General features: G+C 39.5%; 2 protein-coding genes across 6 annotated transcripts in view; one reads left to right on the forward strand and one right to left on the reverse strand.

The window, feature by feature from the left end:
- The window catches only part of LOC131430237 (rab3 GTPase-activating protein catalytic subunit), a 507,058-nt gene that overhangs the window by 110,067 nt on the left and 370,445 nt on the right, over positions 1-26,546 (forward strand). The window lies entirely within an intron of this gene.
- Positions 1-26,546, reverse strand: part of LOC131430239 (leucine-rich repeat and fibronectin type-III domain-containing protein 3) — a 461,469-nt gene that overhangs the window by 104,059 nt on the left and 330,864 nt on the right. For all 4 annotated transcript variants that reach the window (XM_058595032.1, XM_058595030.1, XM_058595031.1 and 1 more), the window contains one exon: positions 17,972-18,015. The gene's annotated coding sequence lies outside the window, so the exon portion shown is untranslated. The remainder of the gene's footprint in view (positions 1-17,971; positions 18,016-26,546) is intronic.

A 26,546-nucleotide genomic window follows, 5' to 3' on the forward strand; every position in this document is an offset into this window, starting at 1 on the left:
GGAGAATAGTCTAACGGCGTCAAATCCCTGCTCCGAGGCGGCCAAACGACCAAAATCCGCACCAAACCGTCATTCTCTGAGGATGCATCGGCTTCTCTATAATAACGTGCGAGTTTTCCGTCCCCCAGATGCGACAATTTTGCTTATTAACATACCCGCCGAGATGAAAATGTGCCTCATCCGAGAAGATGATTTTTTGGCACACATTCCGCAACATTACAATGATTTTCAAAGTCAAGCTGCACTATTTTCACGCGTTCCTCAAGCGTATACACAACCATAGCGAAAGGATAAAACTAAGTTTCTGTCAAATCAGAAAACCGCTAGTTAAAAAAAAGTTAGATGGCGGATCCTGTACACATAAAGGAATGACGGTGCAAGCCCGTTTAGCCCTCTTTATTCCAAATTATGTCATAAGTTGTATCTCTGGGTGAACTTTATTTCGTATTTCGATAGAAGGCTGATTGCGGTTGATTAAAATCGATTGAATTAGGTCTTTCATACATATAAGAATACAAGACTTATGGAAGATTTACAATAAGATATCATGAAAAGGGGGGGAAGGGGTAAAACAGCCACCAAAACGTTTCGTGCAAACTTTTTTACATGAAAGTAGGCTATTCCAGAATACCTCACTCGACTTCTTTTCAAGTTACAGAACAAATACTACAGAAAACCCTAAAACTACTGGGCATTTGGGGTAAAACGAGCAGGGTGGCGATTCGTGCGGCCATTAAAAACCATTCCATTGAATTTCTTGGATTTTTTTTACATAAGAAACACTCTTGTTTGTTGCCTTTTTCCATGTTTCCCGATTTCTTTGAGACTGCGTAGTCTGTTGAAATAGAAGGTCAAAATTCCTCTACAGGAATGTAATACCAAAGCTTTTCTGATAACCAAATATGATTAGTGCCTGTTTTTTTTGGCGTACAAAACGTGTCATGAGTCCACTGAGCTCAATCACTGAAAATAATCCGTAGTTCTATGTGTCGGTTTAACACGATACGCTTCGGATGATAATTCGTTCAATTCATGCATACAGAAAAAATGAATATCACACGACTTGTAAATCAATAGTACTATGAAATTGACAGAAGTTGAAATGAAAATCTGATTTCAAACCATGATCGATGAAAAATTAAATTGAAACTAATTGTAATTGTAATTTCTCATTCAATTGAAAATGATGTAAATTCACAAAATATTTTTATCTGAACAGTTGAAATTTTACGCGCACTGAATTTAATGCTAATGCTCGTTCATACCAAACATTTTAGAACAGTTCAATTGTGAGTTATTTGTGATTATCTCATAGTACTGAAAATTTTATCCTAAACTGCTGAACATATTTCTGATGGTATGGCGAAAAAAAATATGTTGTCCATGTACAGAGTGATTTTCGAAAAGGCGCCCATATTAAACTAGGACGTATTCACGTAAAAAATATACTAAATTCTGGAACAGATAGTTTTTTTTTTGCGGTACGCTTATTATTAAGCATATGGCTATAATATATTTACATTCATTGCGTTGGTTGCAAATCATCCAAACAAACTTAGAAGGGAAACAAACGAACGAGTAAATTGGTTCATGTGTGCACTTCGATGAAACACACAGCAATTTTGCTGAATTTCCGCAAAGATACTAATGGCGTCATCCCACAGCGACCTTGCCTCGTTCCAAATCGGAAACGCAAACTCCCGCCCGTAACCGCAGTTGGTTGCACATCATTCAATGCTAATTCGAAGTTGGTTTTGTGCCAAACATCCACCACACCCGGTGATGGCCAACTTCCCACCGGTTCACCTACATCATCCTACCCACAAACACACGAACACCCACACACACACACACACACACACACACACACACACACACACACTGCAGTTATCGAGCATCTGTCAGAGCCGGTATCGGTTAGGCGCAACCAACGACAGTGCTTCGCAACCGGTTCTAGGTGTTTTGTGGTATCACACAAACACCCTCTGAATCTAATGCTCATCACACCAAACGGTTTGTTTTACCGTAACATTATTCCGGAACTGATGAGATGAAGCAGCCCGGCCGGTCGGCACCGAAATGCACGCCTGACTTGCATCGCGTGCACGCGGTTGGGTGCACCAAGTCAAGCCCTTTTAATCATTTTGTCGACATCGGTCCCCCAAAATCATATGGAAATTAGATTTCTTGTTAGCAAAATTCCACCCCGCAGCGAATCCACCAAATTCAACTGATTCTGATTCTGGTCGCACCGTGCAGGTTTGGCACACGGTTCTGTGTAGGTGCCATTAGCAGATGCAGAGGATGCTCCACGGGAAATGTTGACAGTGATTGCTTCGTTTGCCTGTTCTGGTTGTGGTTTTTCTCACGACCTGCGGTGCCCGCGAATCAAATCGGTTATTGATGATTGCGCGGAAGGCAACATCATCAGCCGGCTGACAGAGGGTTTTCACACCGCCAAATGTGTTGCCCCCAGGAAATAATTAGGAAACGGTAACAGGTGTGCAAAGGCGTAAAATATTTTAAAGCATTGTCCTGTACGATGAGTAACCGCACTAAACATTAAAGAACATAAACTACACATTTTCCGGATCTAGTTCCGCAATGGTTATTTTCATCTGTTCCGATAGAGGCTTCTGTCATTTCGCAATTCGCAATTCAAAGCATGCAGTTTTCCCTCACCCCACAGCAGTGGAGTAGGTCACATACAAATGAATGTTGCTTTTCCTGTTTCGACCCAGTAAAGCTGCTCAGTTTGTTTTGATGAGCACTCCAGGGCCAGGGGCCTTCGCCGGGACTGGTTCAACAGAACGAGTTTTGCATTTTCCGACGCTTCATCCGAGGATACGTTGGATAGAATGTAGAGCAGTTGGGTGTACCGTTTATCGAGTGGATTCCAGTCGATTTTTAACAAATGCAGGTATTTTTTTTCTATTGGCCGAGCTGAAAACGTTATCCGAACAAGTTTGACAATTTTGCAAACAGTTAAGAGAGTTTTGGTAGGATTTGCGATAGTTATGTTGACGGCCAAATCGATAGCCGATTTCGATTAAATTTCTGGCCGAACAATGTTCTATCCGAGTTCGAATGATCCAGGTTACTTCTAACTCACTCCAGATCACGCAATTTGTAAATGCACATAAAAACGATTTGTTTTGTTAGGAAATAATCTCTTACTTCTCCGAAGGTCTATTTCACTCTGATTGTAACATAAATCATTAAAATGTTCATGATTGAAAATCGCTTAAATTGTTTTATTTGAGCGACGATTTCTCTAACATCTAGTGAAATATAAGGAACGCGGACGGTTGGCTGGTTACGATTTAATCTGTCAATTGGTTTCCACTGATTTGCACGGAATTTTTAAGTCACAAATTTGGAATCTTGCCGATGTTGTAGTCAGACAATTAGTTAAAAAAAACTACAAGGATCAGCCCCATGGGGTTGTTTCTAATGATCTACAATCAGAAAGTTCAATCAATCATCACACTTTTGAATCCGCAATTGCACGAGAGTCAGCTTAGATTGATCTTGATTAGGTACCAACACCGAACATCGTTTGTCTTGATTTGTATTTATTTTATAGCCGACGAAATTACACCAATATCCCAAATGTATGCAATTATATATTCATACATACTTGCGATTTAGATATTTAGGCTTCTCTTCGCCAAGCTTGTGTTCAAGTTTTGTATGCAATCAGTTATTTTTATAGCGTCACGTTTCTCTGCGATTTCGGTTGAAGCCAAAAATTTTTTCTCATTATCAATCGAGTTCATCTTATATAATTTAGAAATTAATCTTAAGCACTCAGAATTTATCCTGGGGTAGTTGTCAATTTCTCAGGCGAAACGACATAACATGAAATTTCATCCGAGTTTGCATGACACAAGATCAGAGCATACCAATTATCGCTTCAAATCGTTTTATGGCACTTTTTTTCGTGCTGTCTAGCAACAACCTATCTCTAGCATGCTACGCGTAGGACTGAAACGTTAGCTATATTCGCTTATATTTATAGATTCGCTTTTGCATCGCTTACTCCTTCAAAACCGTCGTCTATGGTACAAAATAGGATACTGCTCGCTACTAATCAAAATTTCAATAATATATAATTGAGAATACGTGGCTTGATACATTCAAATCACAACTTAGAAATATTTCCAATCGAATGATGAAATAATATTAATAATTGAAACAAAATAGACTGAGCTGTAAGTGTTTAAAATCTGACCACATTTCTACGTGTAGTTTTCCTTGAGTTTCTAATTTGTACCCCTATATAGAAAATAAAGATGTGTTCCACTTAAAAAATTGTTCTTGAACAAAACCCTTGCATTGGAAAAGCTTCAAGTTAAATTTTAAATTTAACTGTGGTTTACTGATTTTCATAGATGACCATCGATCTACTGTTAACGCGTCAAACAACCGTTCTAAGCTGAATATTTTTTTATATCAGTACACGCTGATTAATTTTGTTTTTAAGCTGCTAGTGTTCGTTTCTAGAGGTCTTCAGTGTTTCTGACCGAAGACCACGTAAAAAGGAATATAATATGAATAACAAAAGTAAATCATTACGGATACCGGGATTTCTCCACACTTCACGTTTGACTACTCTCTACCTATTCTTTTATCCTTTTTTTGGGTTCTGAGGAAAATTATGTATCCACATATTTATGGCTTTGTAAACGATGTAAGGGAATAAAATGAAGAAACTTATATTTAAGTCATGATCATTCGTGCCGTGACTATCGGATCGATCGGACGTAAATTCTGCTTTCTCCAATCGCGTGGTGAATTGTTTTATTCCGTTATCAAGGTCATCCCGTATTCTATTGTGTGCATCAGTGCGGTCGAGTGATAGTTCTAATTAATCCGTTCTCAAGGCCGACTGTGAGCTTGTGTAAAGCAGCACTGCGTGTGGTACCGTTAGCCAGCGCCAGCGCTGGGCGCTGCGTATATATCGTTGTACATTAGAAACAGTGATAAATATATATAGTGATAAAAAGATTGGTTTCATTGGACAGTGTAGTGAGAGACTAAAAACAAAGTGCTTTTTCCTCAAAGAGGTTTTTTGCACTTTATTGAACTGGAGTATTCACCGGTCGCCTAGGACCGGGCCTTGTCGGCCGATCACCCTTCGAGAGCTAAAGCTAAGTATTTTTTTTCTTTTTCCCTGTTGTTCAGTACCATTAGATTTTTCTTGCCCCCTAATATTTACCCGCACGGACACATTTCCGTGCCATGACAAAAGGCACAGAATTGCCTGACCTTCCCCTAGATGATCAAATGGATGCTTCTGATGGCAATAAATCTCGCATTAGAAGCTATCCCGATGGGCTTGCACTCTCGGCCGGACCGTATGCGGTTTACATCCGGACCAAAGCGAATGGTAAAAAATTGAACCTTCTAAAACTTTCTAATGACCTGTCCTCGCGATACAATACTGTACAAAAAATTGAGAAAGTACGCCCGGACAAGCTTAGGGTCTTGTTAGCCAGTGCAAAACAGGCTAATGAGATCGTTCGAAATGAGAATTTCACGCGGGAGTATCGCGTATACGTACCAGCTCGCGAAGTCGAGATAGACGGCGTGATCACCGATCCGAGTCTGACTTGCGAGGACGTTCTTAAGCATGGGGCAGGCGGTTTTAAAAACCCCCTACTCAAGAACGTTAAGATACTGGACTGCAAGCAATTGCGTTCAGTATCGACCGCTGAGGATGGGACTAAGTCCTATATCCCATCAGACTCGTATCGGGTGACTTTCGCTGGCTCGGCTTTGCCTAATTACGTCCTCCTGGACCGAGTCCGTTTACCTGTTCGTCTTTTTGTGCCGCGGGTCATGAACTGCACCAATTGCAAACAATTGGGACATACAGCATCCCATTGTTGCAATAAATCCCGGTGTATAAAGTGTGGAGGGAGTCATGCGGATAACTCCTGCAGTGGAGACAATGAAAAGTGTCTCTACTGTAAGGAGGGGCCGCATGACCTCTCTGATTGTCCCGTGTACAAATTGCGTAAGGATAAAATGAAGCGTTCACTTAAGCAACATTCCAAACGCTCTTTTGCAGAAATGTTGAAATGTGCTACGCCACCTACCGAAAATCCTTACGCTTACTTGTCAACTGACGAGAGCGAATATGATGACCCCCTCGAAGGTACATCTTCGGCTGTCCCTCATAGCTCATCAATTAGAAAGAGAAGAAATAAATCTTCTCAAAAGCTCCCTAGTAAGGGTTCGAAGATGTCCTCTGATGGGTTCCGAAAAATTACAACAACTGGTAGTGATGGCAAAAAACCAGAGAAAAAAGCTCCAGGCCTTGGAAAATTAAATTCCGAGCAAGAATTTCCATCACTTCCTGGGACTTCAAAACCCCCGAAAGTCCCTAAAGATCAGTCAGAAAATTTACCAAATACTGGGTTTGTTAAATTCTCTGATATTGTGGACTGGATCATGTCTACTTTCAATATTTCTGAACCTCTTAAAAGCCTGATAATGGCTTTTATTCCTACAGTTAAAACATTCTTGAAGCAGTTGACTGCAAAATGGCCCCTTCTTTCAGCGATCGTATCCTTCGATGGCTAAGACACCCACCGAGGTCACGGATACAATCACTGTTATACAGTGGAATTGTAGAAGTATCATCCCAAAAATAGATCCTTTCAAATTTCTAGTAAATAATCTGAAATGTGACGCATTTGCATTGTGCGAAACTTGGCTAACTTCTGAAATACCCTTAAACTTCCACGATTTTAACATTATTCGTCTGGATCGAGATGATTCCTATGGAGGAGTACTTTTGGGGATCAAAAAGTGCTATTCTTTCTATCGCATTAACCTCCCCTCGATACCAGGTATTGAAGTTGTCGCATGTCATGTTACAATCAAAGGCAAGGACCTTTGCATTGCTTCCATCTACATTCCTCCAAGAGCCTCGGTTGGGCATCGGCGGCTCAATGATATCATAGAGCTTCTTCCCGCACCGACGTTGGTTTTAGGAGACTTTAACTCACACGGTACGGGATGGGGCTGTCTTCACGACGATAACAGATCAACTATGATCCATGATATCTGCGACAACTTCAATATGACAATCTTGAATACGGGAGAAATGACACGAATTCCTGCACCACCAGCAAGACCAAGTGCGCTAGACTTATCCCTTTGCTCGACATCGCTACGGTTGGGTTGCACGTGGAAGGTAATCCCTGATCCCCACGGTAGCGATCATCTGCCTATCGTAATTTCAATCGCCACCGGATTAAGACCATCGGAAACAATCAATGTTTCGTATGACCTCACAAGAAATATTGATTGGAATAGCTATGCGACCTCGATATCTGAGAAACTAGTAACAACACAAGAACTTCCTCCGGAGGAAGAGTACACGTTTTTGGCTGGCTTGATTCTCGACACCGCGACTCAAGCTCAGACGAAACGTGTACCCGGCGCGAAAACTAACATCCGTCCCCCCAACCCGTGGTGGGACAAAGAGTGCTCAGAATTAAACGCGGAGAGAACTGCATCATTTGTCGAGTTTAGGAAAAACGGAACACCTGATAATTTCAGAAACTACGCGGCATTAGACGCTAAAATGAAAAGCTTGATTAAAGCGAAGAAAAGCGGTTATTGGCGTCGATTCGTAGACGGATTATCGAGAGAAACATCAATGAGCACTCTTTGGAACACAGCCCGACGAATGCGCAACAAAAACACCACAAACGAAAGCGAGGAATATTCTAACCGCTGGATATTCGATTTCGCTAAAAAAGTATGTCCTGACTCTGTTCCGGAACAGACAATCATGCGCGTCGCTTCATCAAACAGAAACGAAACACCTTTTTCGATGGTCGAGTTCTCACTTGCGCTTTTATCGTGTAACAATAAATCTCCGGGGTTAGACAAAATCAAATTCAACTTGTTGAAAAATTTGCCTGACTCTGCCAAAAGGCGCTTATTGAATTTATTCAATAGGCTTCTTGAGGATAATATTGTCCCACATGACTGGAGACAAGTAAGAGTTATCGCCATTCAAAAACCAGGGAAACCTGCCTCCGATCACAATTCGTATCGGCCGATTGCTATGCTTTCCTGTATCCGGAAATTGTTCGAAAAAATGATTCTGTTTCGTCTAGACAATTGGGTCGAGACTAATGGCTTACTTTCAGATACACAATTTGGTTTCCGCAGGGGTAAAGGAACGAACGATTGTCTTGCGTTGCTCTCAACCGAAATTCAAATGGCATTTGCTCGTAAAGAACAAATGGCGTCAGTTTTCCTAGACATCAAGGGGGCTTTTGATTCAGTTTCCATAAACATCCTATCTGAGAAGTTGCATCAGCATGGTCTTTCACCAATTTTGAATAACTTTTTGTATAATCTGTTGTCCGAGAAATACATGTATTTCGCGCATGGTGATTTGTCGACAATACGATTCAGTTACATGGGTCTTCCTCAGGGCTCATGCTTAAGCCCCCTTTTATACAACTTTTACGTGAACAACATTGATGAATGTATCAACACATCTTGCACGCTAAGACAACTTGCCGACGACAGCGTTGTGTCTATTATAGGACCCAAAGCTGCCGATCTCCAAGGACCATTGCAAGATACCTTCGACAACTTGTCGACATGGGCTCTTCAAATGGGTATCGAGTTCTCTACGGAGAAAACTGAGCTGGTTGTATTTTCAAGGAAGCGAGAACCAGCACAATTACAGCTTCAACTAGGGGGTGAAACCATAGCTCAGGTCTTCACATTTAAATATCTCGGGGTCTGGTTCGACTCCAAAGGCACCTGGGGATGTCACATTAGGTATCTGAAAAGAAAATGCCAACAAAGAATCAACTTTCTTCGTACAATAACCGGGTCGTGGTGGGGTGCCCATCCAGGAGACCTGATCAGGCTGTACCAAACAACGATATTGTCCGTGATGGAGTACGGATGCTTTTGCTTCCGATCCGCGGCGAACACTCATTTCATCATGCTGGAAAGAATTCAGTATCGTTGTTTGCGTATTGCCTTAGGTTGCATGCAGTCGACTCATACGATGAGTCTTGAAGTACTGGCGGGCGTCTTACCGTTGAAAAATCGATTCTGGGATCTCTCATATCGATTGCTAATTCGATGCGACATCCTGAATCCGATGGTGATTGAAAATTTCGAAAGGCTTGTCGAGCTCAATTCTCAAACCCGTTTTATGTCCTTGTATTTTGATTACATGGCTCAGAATATTAATCCTTCTTCGTTTGTTTCCAATCGTGCTCATTTCTTGGATACTTCTGATTCTACTGTGTTTTTCGACACATCCATGAGAGAAGAAATTCGTGGAATCCCGGATCATGTGCGCCCTCAAGTGGCCCCAAATATTTTTTATAATAAATTTAGAACAGTCAACTGTGAAAAGGTGTTTTACACTGACGGTTCAAACATCAACAGGTCCACAGGCTTCGGCATCTTCAATCAAAACATCACCGCTTCTCACAAACTCAATGATCCGGCTTCAGTTTACGTCGCAGAATTAGCTGCTATTCAGTACACCCTTGAGATCATTGAAACCTTGCCCAAAGACCATTACTTCATTGTCACGGACAGTCTAAGCTCAATAGAAGCTCTCCGGGAAATGAAGCCAGGAAAGTATCCCCCATATTTCCTGGGGAAAATACGGGAACACTTGCGAACTTTATCTGAACGGTCTTATTTAATATCGTTAGTCTGGGTCCCTTCGCATTGTTCCATTCCAGGCAATGAAAAGGCAGACTCATTGGCTAAGGTGGGCGCATTAGAAGGTGATATTTATGAAAGACCAATCTGCTTCAATGAATTTTTCAGTATCTCTCGTCAGAAAACTCTCGAAAGTTGGCAAACTTCATGGAGCAATGGCGAACTGGGACGATGGCTACATTCCATTATCCCTAGGGTATCGACGAAACCTTGGTTCAGGGGGATGAACGTGAGTCGCGATTTCATTCGTGTTATGTCGCGGCTCATGTCAAATCACTACACCTTCAACGCACATCTCCGGCGTGTTGGGCTTGCGGAGAGCGGTCTCTGCATCTGTGGCGACGGTTATCAGGACATCGAGCATGTCGTGTGGTCGTGCGTAGAGTATCGTGACGCCAGGTCGAAGCTACTGGAATCCCTTAGGGCCCGAGGTAGACCGCCTGAGGTTCCGGTTCGGGATGTGTTGGCGAGTCGGGATAGTTTATATATGCTTCTCATATACCAGTACCTTAAACACATTGATATACAAGTGTAATGTGTTATCCCTCGCTCAGAAAGTATAAACTCCACCTACAGGTTCGACACTAACATCCGCCCGATTCTCTCGATCCCCGTCCCTGTCCACCATCTTCATTGGAACTAACAAGATCTTTTTTTGTCACTAACTTTTTCGTTACCACTTCCCTATCTCTTCACCATCTCGATGGCAACTAATTAGATCTTTATCGTTTTCAAACATTTTGTTCCCACATCCCCTTTTTACCCCGTTTCCACAATATTTACTTTTTTTTCATTCTCTTCCGTAACATCACCATCATCGTCCACGGAAGGCCGCCCCAGTCGAAAACCAGCATGCGGGCCACCCGCCGGGCCTTCGTAGCCTGGGGGTGTTTCCCGCGGACCCACGCGGACCGAAGGATGCGGCCAACATGGATCTTCGCCAACGGCATATGGAAGACCCTCATGCGATATTCAATTCACCGGCCACTACCGATAGCTTCTCGAGAATCCGCTACCGCTACATTACATAATGATACTTTTCTAGTTTTAAGTTAGTCGTAATTAAGATTAGTAAATACCCTTGGCATCTTAGAGCTTAAGCAGTGTGCCTTAAAATTATACTATAATATTGAATAAAAAAAAAAAATAAGTCATGATCAGATGTTACGAGCGTTATGACTCTCTTACTTAGGATGTTTTGGTGGTCGACCTCTACCTCTTTTGCAAACAACGGAGCGTAAAGTGTTGGTCTTCAGGTTAGATTACAAGATTAGGCAAGTTAGGTTACAAAATTTGTCACGAAAAAATATGCCTTAAGCCTTCCCGTTTTGCCCCAAACGCACGTTTGCGATTATATTTTTTTTCGGTAAAGAACTCGAAAATATTCCACACGTATTTTTTTATTTCAATATGGTACGTGGAATTTTCGAGATATGAATTTTTGAAGTTCCGCGTTTACAAAAAAGAGCCTTTTTTCAACAGCCTATACTCTAAAATCTAACAAATATACACAAATTTTCCAAGACATGAAATATGCGTCTTTACCTTAGCCTTCAAATGAGTGATTCTATAAAACAATCTATATAGTTTATTCAATGGAAAAAATTAAAAATTGTAAACAATTGAAAAAAATCAAACTTGGGCCTAGTTTTTTCTATTTTTTTGTTGAAAAAAAAGCCTTAAAAAGAAATTCGATTTTTTGCGTGCAAATGATGTTTTGTGTGCAGCGTGTAGGCAGAATACTAGTAAAATTGGGACAAAGGATTTACGTTAGTAATAAAACAGTGATGACATACAGTTTTTAAACCTTTTTCTCATCGTATCGATTTTAAGCAATTGGCCCATGAATGGCGAGTCGGGATAGTTCCTATATGCTTCTTATTTATCAATACCCTTAATATATTAATATACAAGTGTGATCCGTTGTATTTGGCATGGACAGTTTTCCTTACTTTTTTCGAGACTAAGAATACCCTTCACCTATAGGTTCGACACTAACATCTGCCCGATTCTCCCAATCCCCCGTCTGTCCACCATCTTTATCGATACTAACAAAATCTTTTTGCTGTTACTAACGTTTCGCTCCCCTTTCCCCAGTCTCTTCATCTTCTCGATGTCAATTAACTAAATATTGGTCGTTATTAGTTATTTCGTTTCCATACCCCCCTTTAACCATCCGTTTTCCTCAACAATTACTTCTCTATTTTTTTTCTTCATACTATTCGGCAACATCACCATTATCGCCCACGGAAAGCCGCTCCAATCGATGACTAACATGCGGGCCACCCGCCGGGTCTTCGCAGCCTATGGGTGTTTTCCGCGGTCCCACAGATACATTCTCACGTCACCTGGATTCCAAGAACGGAGGACCACTCCTGTCGATGCACGCGGGCCACCGGCCGGGTCTTTGACTCGGGGGTGTCTTACGTGGACCCATACGGACAAGCATACGGCCACTACCATTGAGTGGCAACGTCACCAGTAAAACATTAGAAGCCAGCACCTACACATTTCTTATTATTAGAAAAAGCCTTTGGCATCATAGAGCTAACGCATTGTGCCTTAATAAATATATCTTATGAAAAAAAATTGGCCCATGAATTTCGGCACGTTTGTGCATATGCACGAAATTTGAAGCACAAGTCCACCCTCAAACTCACATCGAGTCCATGTTCAAGTTTATCCTAACCATCGTACACGATCACACTCTGTACGTACATTGGTTCGAGTTTCCGTGCACGTACATGATATACGTACACCGGCCATATGCTAGGTACGGTTGAACCAGTGATAGACGAAAGACAGAACAAAGCAAAAACAAGATCGGTAGTAATCAAAGTGATAGAAGGATGAGTAAAATAGGAGTGAAACCAAACTGAGGATGTCAGTGTTGCCGTTTATTTAGATTTATTTGGTAAAGCAAGAATTCCAGCAATATTGTTTCGAATTAGTTTAATTTAGCCACATTCAAAAGTATCATTTGATCAGCGTAATGAACTATTCTATGTATAATCCAAATCATATTATTGAAGGTTTGACGATATCTAGTCTAGTTAGTTTATGACATTTGTTTATACAAGTAGTTCAGAGCAGTTTCCGTGTTCTACCATATTTTCGATTTTGTACCAAAACGATCAATCCAACACAACACAACATCCAATAAATCGTTCATCAAGAAACCTGCAGTTATAAATATTGTGCGATTTAGAAGATACTGGGAGGGTTTATTCGAATAATTAATGTCAGTAATCATCAAAGCCTTCGAACATAATAAGCGCTGTAAATACTTAATGTATTCAATAACTCATGAAAAATACATTCAAATGGTAGCAAGTAAATTTAATGTTGATTCTAAACTTTTTCATATTTTCAACCCATTTACAGTGTTGCTAAGCTCGCTCATATTGTGCATATAATTCTCACTCGTGTGCCATCAATACATCTTAAACTCCCGTGTGAGTGTGCTCCTCGTGGTTATTTCCATCCTTTATTTTGTTTTTACAGTGCTCTTCTGTGAGTGACGATGAAACACTCACGGTTTTACTCCTATCGTGCATATTCCACCGCTCATTCTTTCGTTGGCCAACTCGTCGGCGTACCCACTCTTACTTACGCTGTTCCTCATAAATACTCGCACTCTTGCTCCCACACACAATTTTGCTCCCACTCGCACTCTATACCGTTTTTTCTATGCGCGGAGGATTAAAATGCAATCTGATCAAGCTCGATCATGCTGTGATTAGAAGCAATTATAAGAACAATAAAGAAAACAATAACAAAGCATGTTCCATGCAGCAGTTTCAAAAATATCCATACTTAACTTGAATTTCATACACAGAGGTAACAGGAGCACAGTACTCGGCTAGAGAGAACACAAACCAGCTTTCAACCCAGCCCGGTGGCAAGAATAGAGCGTCCTACCAAGTGCTATTGTAGCCAACATTTCGGACGTTCGGTGAGCGATCAGGCATAATTTGAAATAGAGCGAGTTGACTCGCAGCAGTAACCCACTCGCAGTAAGTGTTGACTCCTGCTGACTCTTACTCATCGTACCCAAAAGAAAACACCACTCGTGTTTAAAATGCACCTTTTTGTGAGTGACTCATAAGCGTGTGCGGAGGAATGCGAGTAAGATAGAATACGCCTCGCACTCGCTCGAGAATGTGCTATATGCACTGGGTTCTCGTTCTATTAGCAACATTGCCCATTTGTAGATATTGCTAGATCTATCGATAAGTGTGATGACATTGTGATAATCTGGAGTCACTGTTCAGCAGCGAACATTGAGTTCGTACACGATGTACGTGCATGGCGTTTGCTTGTACCATCGAATATGTAAACGCGTTCGTATAAAAATGTATGGATTTGGATTCGAACATGGCTTGAGAGCAAAAGTTCCTCGAGCATCGTGTTCGGTGTTTATTTGGGAAGACTGAATTGGACTATTGAATTATGCTCGAATTCAAGAATGTCGTTTTATATCAATTCAATTTTTGTTCCAAGAACCATATAAAAAATTGTTTCGAATGAACCGAAATCTTATGCTAATGCGTATCTCTACTCACATATACCATCTCGGGACAGAGTTGTTGTAAAAAATCTCGATTGATAAAAACAACAAAACAACAAAACACCGTTAAAGTTCTCAAGTTTGCCAAATTCTTAAAATCAATTAGCTAGTCCGTGCGATTATCGATATTCGGAAGCATAGAACAAGTATGTCAGTTTTATTTGTATTCACGTTATCCAGTTATGTCTCTGACATTACCCACCCGCCTTTTTTAAAAACTATGTTTATTTTGCGTATTCCCCGTATAAAAAATACTTGAGTGTAATATATTATTAGATTCAGCTCGTGGAAATCAGTAATCATGTATGTTCTCTCTCTCTCCCCCCTCTCTCTCCCCATCCCCCTCCCTCTCTCTCTCTCTCTCTATCGCTGTATATGTGCGTATGAGACTAACTAAAATTTTTCGAAAATGAATGACCCGATTTTCACCGATATTGTAGATTCAAATTCCAACGCCTGCTATTAAATTTCAACCGGATTTGACTGCCGGTTCCTGAGTTATAGAGAGATAAGTGCAAGAATGTGTCAAAATGATCACTCACTTTTCACAGAATTAGCAGAACCCATTTTAACAAACCTTTAGGATCGTGTTGGTGACATGCGCAAAAAACTTAAAATTGTGCTCTCGATGTTCTCTAAAGCGCATCCGATTTTTGCAACTTGCAAAACGTTGCAAAACGCATCCGATTTTTGCAAAAGATCAAATAGACTTATAAATTACCACAAAATTTCATCATGATCCGGTATCCGGTTTCGGAGATGCATGGTGATGAATGCTAGAAATTTCATTGTGTGTGTGGAAGTGTGTTTTTATTTATGCGAATGTGAAAAAGACCAAATTCATCAAAATTGGACGGAAATTTCGTGTAGTAAGTAGGTTTTGTTAACTACTAAACTCACTTTGGCTATACCGGAGTGGAACTCTCGTCGTTTTCTAATGTTTACAAACTTCGATTCAACGGACTGGTCTTATGGCTTCATTGACTGGTATTGATTTTTTTTGGAATCCGACTTCTGAATTCGAAGTTAAATGGTGTTAAACATTTCTAGCCTTCGTAAAATGGACGAGGAAATAAAAGGTACGAAGTTTACAAAACTGGTCTTACGTTAGAACTATGCCAACCTAAAAGCTTATAGTCTTACAAACGTTTTCTGTAGAACCGGATTGGCGGTTCAATACATAGGACGCTGGTCTTACGAGCCAGTTGTCGTATGTTCAAGCCCCAACCTGGAAGGATTCTAAGTGTCAGTAGGATCGTAGCACCAGGCAGGCAACAGTTCTGAGCACTATGAATCGGCGACGAAGTCTGTTTAAAATGAAGGTCAAATGTAATATCAAAGCTTCGCTTTGGCTTTCAAGAATCTGGTTTTGGAAAGATCCGAAGTAGTGTTCAAAAACTCCAAGATGGATCTTGCATCGACAAACGTTAACGAGAAAGACAAAACAATGATTCATTTTCTACATTCTGCGAATTGTAAGTTTAAGTGAATTGCGGTTCATTTGATCAGATATTCAAATGAACGACTGAATGCAAAAGTCGGATAAGTGCAACTTAGTTTGGAAACTCCGTTTAAGTATTTTTGAATGTCAAAACTGGATAAAAACATTGAAAGCAAAAACCGGGCAAGGACTTTGCAATGCAAGAGTCGTTTAAAAACACCTTTTTTTTTGCAAGAACCGGACAGAAAAACTTTGAAGTCAAAAACTTAACCGGTTCTTCCAAAACAAATGTATTTATCCGGTTTTTGCATTTAATGTTTTTACCGACTGTCGCAGTGGACAAAGCATGGTTTGCTTGTTTATTACGGGCAACTTGATCTATGCTGCGTTCCCACAGTGGCAATTTGCAAAAACTTTGAATGCAAAAACCGGATAAATACATTTGTTTTGGAAGAACCGGTTGAGTTTTTGTCCGGTTTTTGCATTCAAAGTTTTTCTGTCCGGTTCTTGCAAAAAAATATTTTTAAAAGTTTCTTGCATTGCAAAATCCATGTCCGGTTTTTGCTCTTAATGTTTTTATCCGGTGCTTGCGTTCAAAAATACTTAAACGGGCTTTCCGAACTAAGTTGCACTTATCCGATTTATGTTTTCAGCCGTTCAAATGATCCTGCTATTTTTATGGCTGTATATGTTTGCGTTATGCATAATGTAATGTAATATATTCAATCAAGTTCAGAAATCATGACTCGTTTAATTAGTGGTTTAAAGGCATAACTAACGAATAAATCAATATTCGCCCTACATTGGATCCGCAAAATAAAAATTTCAATTCAGAGTGTTAAAATTAAGTTTCGCAAATCCCAGCAATAATGTGTTGGTTTTTATTTCATCAGCTAGAAAAATATGATGTAGTCTCCGAAAAGTTTTTGAAAGTTTAATTATTCCAGGTTTTGCTCCCAATTTTTTCCCCACTCGCTGGAAACAAGGCAACACAAACCTTTCTGAAAGCTGCTACTCAATTATTCATTTTATGCCTGTTGAGAAAAGTTGCTTCGACAGGAAAGTGCATCGCAGAACAGAATTGCGTTCCTACTCACTTTCTATCGTACACAACCTTTTTATTTATTTTGTAGCAAGTCCAAACTGAGTTCAAAAATAAATCTTTTTTCTATGAAATTCAACAATGAACTCAATTAAATTATGAAACGTTGCTTTAATCAATTCTGAACAAGAATAAATCGGATAAATTCAAACGACCCAGCCCGCTTTTCAAGCTCGCACTCATTTCGCCGTCGAACACTTTTCCAGGCTATGACAACCAATCAAGAGGCTCATCCCACCGGCCGGAACAGGAAAACATCGTGTAAAATGCTTTACATTTTTCTTCCCACATTTTCTCTCGAGCCCTACAAAGCTGCTGTTTCTGTCCTCTTCGAGCGATCCTTCGTTCGGGCTATATTTTGCAGCACCACGGCCATATTGCATCGGTGAAATCAAGCGAATGCAGCCGGGGACGTAAATTCTTCGGATGCACATATTTTCCAGGTTCTATATTTTTTCCTTTCCTTTATCCACTTTCCTTTCTCTTCCGCCTGTTACTGCTGCTATAGCAGGGCAAAATGTTTCCTCAATAAATATACAATATCGGTATAAGAGGTCCGCTTCCGTCATAAACGCCCAGGGCCACGATCGGCGGAACGGTCACGAACGGGGCCGGCGGATGATGATGCAACTGTTTAAACAGAAAAAAGCTAACAAGCTCAGCAAGTGCAGTTGGCACTTTCGGAAAAGGGATCATGAGTTGCGAGAGAGAGAGAGAGAGAGAGATCCCAGAAAAAGGAAAAAAATCCATGCAAGCGGATTTTATTAACCACTTTTGATTTATGCTGGTGATTGGTATGTATTTAGAACTTTTTGGAGTGTGCTTTTTCCGAGAATTGTCTCGTTCGTTCTAGTTTTAAGCCACAATGGTAACAGCAGTTGATCGCAGATCATGGGATGGTTGGTTTCTGGGGGGGTGGAGAGGGTATAGAATTTTTACATATTCCGCATATGGTTTTTTGGTTGACAATGGACGAAGATTTATGGAAAAGGATTTTTATGGGATCGCTGGAGGACACTGACTGACGATGTTTGAGGATGGTGAATGAATTGTGAATTATTATTTGCTGAAATCTAGTGTCTTTCAAATTTCACTATAAATCACAAAACGATGATATCATATCACTTACTTTATTGTCATTTTGGTTGCGGTCCCGAACGTTTATCGTTTTATCTGAAATCGGAAAAGAAAAAAAAATCGATGGTTAGTGGATGCTGAGGAACATACTTGTGTGTTGTGTAAAATAATACCGCCCAACTTTGCTCAGATTCTAGTCCGGCCGAACATAAATCTAGTTTTATTTCCTCTATAAATCAGAACACGCTGCATCTTCGGTTAGGTCTTCTACGTTGTCGAGGGTCACTTAATATTTAAAATTCAATTTTTCTTTCGGTTGAATAGAGTAACAATAAATAATATGTTCGTTACCAGTTACTTCGTTAGAAAATATGTGTTTGTATGGACACGGCATATTGTACGACAAATTCTCTATGAGTTTTGACATCGGACAATAAAAAACAAATCGTTGTTATTTCCTCGGTTGCGAATGGTGAGTCTTGAGGTGCGTACCTTCTATTAAAAGATGTAAATTACAACTTAATGCAATGTTAAAAAGTTGAATCAAATACAAAAATACATAAATAAATTATTTGCGTTGATTTCTGATTGAACTTCAACCATGATGCAGCCACTGATCAAAAATCAACTTTATTTGACTTAATTTTCAGTTGTAAACTCCGAAACATTCCCAACAAATCAACTGAAATTTGCACAGTCAGTAGTTTATAAACATGATAAATGTACTTTACGTTTCGTCTTAGACTCGTCAGTGCAGAGCAGTTCAAATTAAACTGCTTATTGCTTACTTGAACAGTTCAACTTGAACCGCTAAACAGTTGTAAAGTTATTGCTATTTGCAAAACACTTATTTATTTAGTACCGAAGTACCACGTCTTTCCTGACGTGCCGAACGAAAACGTTGTTTTCAGCATATACTGACCGATTCATATACTGCGGTTCAAGTTGAACTGTTTAAGTTTACAATAAGCAGTTCAATTTGAACTGCTCTGCACTGACGAGTCTAAGATGAAGCGTAAAGAACAGTAAGAACGGTTATGTGCCCTAAGCACAAACATAGGCTAACTCCTAAATGATGATAAATGTAGTTTTCTTTTTAGTTCGCATGGTAAAAAAATTAATGAGTTGTATGCAATACAGCACCGAGCACGTTTACATTAAAAATGAAATAATTCTAAGGTCCCATAATAAATACAAAAATAAAGATGATGATTCAGTCGGTATTTAACAGTCGTTTGCACTGCACGCGAATAGCTTTTCTATTTCTGGCTACCGGGAGTTTCATTGATTTAAGACTTCAGTCTTTTTCAAGGCTACCTGAATCACTAACAATTAGCCAGCCTTCCTCAAGGCTATACAAAGAGTGATACTCCAATATAACCAGTCTTTTTCAAGACTAAGAAAATTCTATCCATCCAAAGAATTGTTATTCGAACTAATCAGTCTTTATTAAGACTACCACAAAATCAGTCTTTATCAAGACTTAACCAAACTAGAAGTTCAATAGAAGACTATTTTAGCCTAGTTAGTTTATATTCTTCAAAAATGCCTGCGTCCAACCAGAAAAGCAACAAGTCTAAGGTTAAACATAATACGTTATTCCAAATTTTTATAACAACATTGATGATCTTACAGAATCTAAATGTAAAAATAAAAGACAACGGACGAACTCCCCTACGTTGATCCTTTGCCGTCTAACAATATTTACGATTTTCTTCCTAAATCTGATTGTAGCGACATAGGAGAAAATTCTTCAAAAATTCCCAAAATAGACGCTTGTCGTTCTGGTAAGAAACAACAATCTATGACATGCGGGCCACCGGGTGTTTCCCGCGGACCCACACGAACCGAAAGGAAACGGCCATAGATAGCGCCATCTGGAAGACCCATGCAACATACAATGGATTCTAGAAAATCAAAGACGACATAATCTAATGATACTATTCTAGTTTTAAGTTAGTCGTTAATTAAGATTAGAAAATACCCTTGGCATCTTAGAGCTTAAGCAGTGTGCCTAAAGATATATTATATCATTGAATAAAAAAAAAACAATCTATGCCTCCAGCCAGTTCGCTTTCACATCTCATCCAAGTCAGTCGATAAAACAAAACCGCTTACGTTCGGGACAGAAGAAACCAAGTACAGTATTGTATAGTGAACAATAGAACGACCTCGAAATGAGTGAACCAAACGAACAAAAGCTACCGCCGACACGAAAGAATACAATCGTTGTTGACTTCAGGCAGTGCAAAATTCGACCTACGATACGAGAACTTGAAGGTTTGTTTAAGGAGCAAATGCATCTTGACATTAAACGTGTGCATTTACTTCAATGCAATAAGACAAATAATGTTGTTTACATCCAGTTTTATAAAGAGTTGGTTGCAATTCAATTCGCTAAAGACAATAATAATGTGCACTATGTGGAGCATGAAAATATCAAGTACAACATTCCAGTATATTTGGAAGTTAGTGCTATAGAAGTGCGTGTGCATGATCTACCCTCATGCGTCCCCGATCCTTATATTCGCGCAACTATGTCCCAATACGGAGAGATCCTCTCTATCGAAAAAGAAAAGTGGAAGAATTTTTCCCCGGTATTCTAAATGGCGTACGTTTGTTACGCATGCGCTTGAAGAGGCCTATACATTCTTATGTGACTTTCGGTCAAGATACAAGAATTCCATGCAAATCACTTGTTACCTATGACAATCAGATGGCCACATGTCAGTATTGCCAAAAAGCTGTTCACTACGGTAAGCCATGTGATAAACTGGACAAGGAGACAACTACACCAAAGGACAACGGTGCTTCCTTCACACCAACCCCAAGCAATCCCAGTACACCTGTGACAGCCACCAACAGCAATGAAGCATCCACTTCAACGAAACCATCCAACGTATCCCCTATAGAACAAAGTGCATTAACTGCAGTGAACAACTTACCATCCAACCAACCAGCAACAGCAAACAATGTACAACAAGGGTTATCTCCAGCAACTAGCAATGAAACCAACAACAATACCATCGATGCGGCAATGGATGACGAGACGAACCACGAACGAAGTGCCCCTCAATCCTCGCAGGAGGAAAATGAAAGCTCCTCTCCCCCTAGAAAAAGGGTGACAACGAAGTCCAACTCAAAAAGAAATTTATTTAAAAAATCGGCTCAATCGGCCACGTAAAGCTTGTACGCAAATAGGCCTGAATAAAAATATCTTTCAAATATGCCTCCAGTGACGGTGATGATCTCCGAATTCAAAGCATTCCGTACTGAGCTTTCTACTTTTCCCCCGGAAGTAAAAGTCTCATTTCAATTCGGACGAAGAGGAGAATGTCGAGTCTTGGTTGATGGATTGGAAGATTACGAATATCTTATCCGATATTTGTCCGAGAAACTTCATAAATTTTATTCCTATGATATAAAATCAGGTAGACCCTTCAAGGTTGTCTTGAAAGGCTTATCAAATGATCAAAGTACTGATGAAATTGAAAATTAACTAAAAGAATTACTTGGTTCTGCCCCTTCTCAAGCAATACTTGGAAAAAATGAGTGAATGGTACTTTTAAACCACGCTCTGAAATTTACTATTAACTTTACCTAATACACTTCAATCATACTTTAGAAAAAGTACATTACATTTTCCACATTAAAATTCATCGTGAACATTATAAACGGCATAATGGTATTGTAAAATTAACGCAATGTCGTCGTTACCAAGGCTTCGGCCATGGTACCAAAAACTGTCACATGGCTAAACGGTGTTTGAATTGTGGTAAATCGCATTCGAATGTCGTCTGTCTAATGAATGAAACATTGTCATGTTCTAATTGTGATGGAAATCATAAATCCAATTATTTGTAATGTAATATTAGGGGAAAAAATTGAACACTCGTTCGCTTAGACAACAACAAGTCAAATCAACGACCTTAAATTTACTGAACATATCCGAAAATAAAAAACGATAGAAATACCACGCCTAAGACTGAGATTTCTTCGAATGTAAAATAAAAAAAAGATACACCTTCCAATTCGTATTCTAACGAGAACAATTTATCAATAGGTAGATTTGCCACGTCACCTTCTTCTACTGACAGTTACGCTAGAATAACAGGTAGACATCTACCTACCAGTATTCCTTCAATGCCATTCGCTTTTTCAAACGAAGTCGATTTAGGCGATATAACGGAACATAAAATGATCTACCTACAAGATCAACTTTTTCAAATGATCATCCGAATGAATTCGACTTCATCACTTTTTGAAGCATTTCAAGTTGGATGACAATTTGCAAATAATATTATAATGAATTTAAAATTTAACAATTATGTTCAATAATTATTTAAATATTTTAAATTGGAATGCTGGATAGGATTCTTGGAAGCAAGATTAGTCCAAAATATTATGCTTTATGAGACTAGATCAAATTCTAACTATTCAATTAGGTTACACAATTATTGTTTGGTTAAATAATTGAGGGCCACATTTAATGAAAAAAAAGTATCTAGGATTATCGGAAGGACTCTTAGTGTCAGTAGGATCCATAGTACTAGCCATGCAATGATTCTGTACACTAAGAATCGGCTGCGAAGTCTGTTGAAACAGAAAGGTCAAATTCCACAAAAGGAATGTAATGCCAAGACTTTGCTAGGATTAGCATCATAACACAACTTTATACTGAACAAATTTGCGCGCCACCGTTTTGTTCGTATGTAAATGGAGATTTCAGTATGCATACGACCCGTTGACAAATTTAAACATTTTTAAGTGTACAGTATTGAAGCTTTCGAATATACACGGTCCTGCAAAAGTACTGACTCACAGTCTGTTTTTCTATTCAGCATTAAAATCATCATCCTCAGACAGTAACGGATTTGAGAATACCATTTATGAATTGAGTTCAAACATATCCACTCTTTGTGATATTTCTCGTTGCGTTACTTTTTGGTTTTGTTCAAAATCACTGTCCTAGCTCGGTTTCTTTTACTATTAGTTTTGCTCTTGTCATTTTCAAAATATTGAACAGAGTTTTAAATCAACAATTCTAATGGAAATCTTGTCCAATTGTCAGTTTTTTATGTACTTCTTTTGATCAACCAACACAAGTTTTTTGTATCGTCTGTTAAGTTATGCGTTAATCGACACAGACAATTCTTTTTCACGGTTAAATGTTCAAGCAATTTTCTATACATGGAAGTGGAGCTTTCATAGCCCAGACACGTTTTAGAGTAGAATAACAACGAAATTCTTAATAAATCATGGTACGCAAATTTTCTCGAGATGATTTCGTTTTGCGTCAGACCAATTAACAATAAACAGCACAAGTCCTTTCGAGTGACAAAGTGCTCTGATCACGTGTACCATTCAAAACCATGACATATAGAAATAAGTGTTGCCACGTGTAACTATCGTATAAAACAAAGGAATGCGGAACATGACCTTCTATTTCAACTGTCTTCGCAATTGAATCGTTGTTATTTGAGTAAAAATCCGGGCAAGCTTCTCTCATAAAAGGCAAGTAAAATGAAAACTATGTGCTGAAGGTTTCGGGAAAAATTATATTGGATGATTGTCAAACCAACAAAAAGTTCTACATAATAGACACAATGCTGGTCTCTCAATTTCGAATTTTAGTCATAAGATTCTACCACCTTCCGGTCCAACTGGTACTATCATTTCCGTTGTTCAACTCGTTTTCGGTTACCCGAATAACACTTCTCCATTTAAATGGAAAACCATTTTGTGTTTGTGCAGAACTCACAATTGCACAATTGATTGAGAAGCGCCAGTTTCGGTGTCTGTCGGAGGCTTCCGTGTGTGTGACCAGAACAGCTGTAGCCGCACCTAGTTCCGAAATCGAATCATCCTATGCTGGAACATTTGATATTGAGCTTCGGTGACAGTGGGTGGGTTTCTCCGGAGAATGCTGCTTCAATTATCGGTCCACCGGACCGTGCGGGAGCTAAACTAGTGAATGTCATTTCCCAAAGCGGTAAAGATGATAGGAAAGGTTGAATTCGAAGTGGAAAAAGGACTATTTTTATCGGTTAGCCTACATGCTATTTCGTTGCCTGCTTTAATGTGTTTTCATTGTTCGGCTTAACGTTAAACGAAAATTTTCAATACACTCAATTTGTAAGTTTATTTCCATTATTTTACTATTGTTAAAAACACTGGATAGACTTTTTCTGGGACTACGTCGTTATCGGGGCCCCTATCGAAATTTTCCTTCAGTGTTTTGATCAGTCAAATTGGATGCATCTTCGTATTAGATTAAATGAACGTGTGAACGACTTGACAGCATCGAAGACGTTTTGAGTCAATGTGATATAAACAGGTGAGGCAGAGTACATGGCTATCTTGTGTTAAAAATCAGAACTTTGTAAATAGTTCGGTATGACGACATACATGAAAAATAAACATGCTTTGATTAAATGCCAACTTGTCCAAACGGCGTGACGAAAGCAAGTACGTGGTTTTTAGTTTTACTTGGCTTGCTAGAGAAAACTTAATTTCACTAACACAAACGAGTTGTGTTCGCTTCACCTGTTTCTATCACATTGGTTTTGAGTATCATCAAGTATTTTCATTCTAAATAAATAACAACGATGAAAGGAGCCAGTGATGTGTTTGAGGTGGAATAGGATCCTAGTTTTATATTCTAAAATACTAATTCTACATATTGAATGATAAGACCCGGCTCATTGAAAATTTAATTCCATAACTAATAACGAACCTAGCCCACCAATCCCATTTTTATCATTATCGGTTTTTACTGAACCCAATGAACCTGTCGGAATACATTCCTCATTACCATCACCAAACAATGCCGCAGTGCACACGATTTTTGAGCGTGATGCTTCATTTAATATGAAAAAATAGTAAAGGGTGATTTTTTAAGAGCTTGAGAACTTTTTTAAACAATAAAACGCATAAAATTTGCAAAATCTCATCGGTTCTTTATTTTAAACGTTAGATTGGTACATGACATTTACTTTTTGAAGATAATTTCATTTAAATGTTGACCGCGGCTGCGTCTTAGGTGGTCCATTCGGAAAGTCCAATTTTGGGCAACTTTTTCGAGCATTTCGGCCGGAATAGCCCGAATTTCTTCGGAAATGTTGTCTTCCAAAGCTGGAATAGTTACTGGCTTATTTCTGTAGACTTTAGACTTGACGTAGCCCCACAAAAAATAGTCTAAAGGCGTCAAATCGCATGATCTTGGTGGCCAACTTACCGGTCCATTTCTTGAGATGAATTGTTCTCCGAAGTTTTCCCTCAAAATGGCCATAGAATCGCGAGCTGTGTGGCATGTAGCGCCATCTTGTTGAAACCACATGTCAACCAAGTTCAGTTCTTCCATTTTTGGCAACAAAAAGTTTGTTAGCATCGAACGATAGCGATCGCCATTCACTGTAACGTTGCGTCCAACAGCATCTTTGAAAAAATACGGTCCAATGATTCCACCAGCGTACAAACCACACCAAACAGTGCATTTTTCGGGATGCATGGGCAGTTCTTGAACGGCTTCTGGTTGCTCTTCACTCCAAATGCGGCAATTTTGCTTATTTACGTAGCCATTCAACCAGAAATGAGCCTCATCGCTGAACAAAATTTGTCGATAAAAAAGCGGATTTTCCGAATGGACCACCTAAGATGCAGCCGCGGTCAACATTTAAATGAAATTATCTTCAAAAAGTAAATGTCATGTACCAATCTAACGTTTAAAATAAAGAACCGATGAGATTTTGCAAATTTTATGCGTTTTATTGTTTAAAAAAGTTCTCAAGCTCTTAAAAAATCACCCTGTAGAAGAGCTGTTACTCTTTTCGCAAAAAAATGCCAATAATCCCAAAATGATGTGTTTCTTTCTTTCAACCCCTTTCCGCCCTGGGTGAGTTGGCTGTTCGTAAACATCGTGAATTTGTGAAAATTCATGCGAAAAATTTCCTCACCCATCTTATCGACGCTTTAACCGCCGACCACCATGTAATGTTACGACTGCTGGGGGCCTTCGGTATGACTGCAGCGCGTTCGGGGAACCTGACAATGATAAAGCGACTCTGTCGGGATGCGGCGACGCGGGTTTGCTTGTATCCTTAGCAAATAAAAATATTTATTTTATAGTCCATTCCGTACCGCATGTGTTGCGGTTCGATGAGACGCATTTTTTTCGGAATCCCGAATACATTTATGTCATTCACTGGTCTCCAAATTATCAGTTCCACTGGCACTGATTATCCTGTGCTGGGGGAAGAGCCAATGCATTTTTTTGGGATAATGTTCTCTTCACACTGTGCAGCAGCTGCCGCCGCCGCTCGAACCGTTGCATTGTTTGGCCGTTAATTCCCGGGCAGTTTTGACAGGTTTAATGCAGACAATTGATTGTTGTCATTATGATTTTTAATCTTTATTGGCACTCATTTGTGTAGTGGTGTTTGAGTTTGGGAGGATATAGGATAGTAGATCGAAAATCGGTGCTGGTAAATAATTTAAACACTAATTCTCAGAAAAATCATACTCTTCATAAGTCACAAACAAAAATTATGGTGCCAAAATATCTACCGAACTCACAGCTGCGAAACGATTCAATAGATCGTTCCAAAATCCAAGTGACAAATGGACGG

This window comes from Malaya genurostris, chromosome 2 (genome assembly GCF_030247185.1).
Source record: "Malaya genurostris strain Urasoe2022 chromosome 2, Malgen_1.1, whole genome shotgun sequence".
In the NCBI taxonomy this organism is placed as follows: domain Eukaryota; kingdom Metazoa; phylum Arthropoda; class Insecta; order Diptera; family Culicidae; genus Malaya; species Malaya genurostris.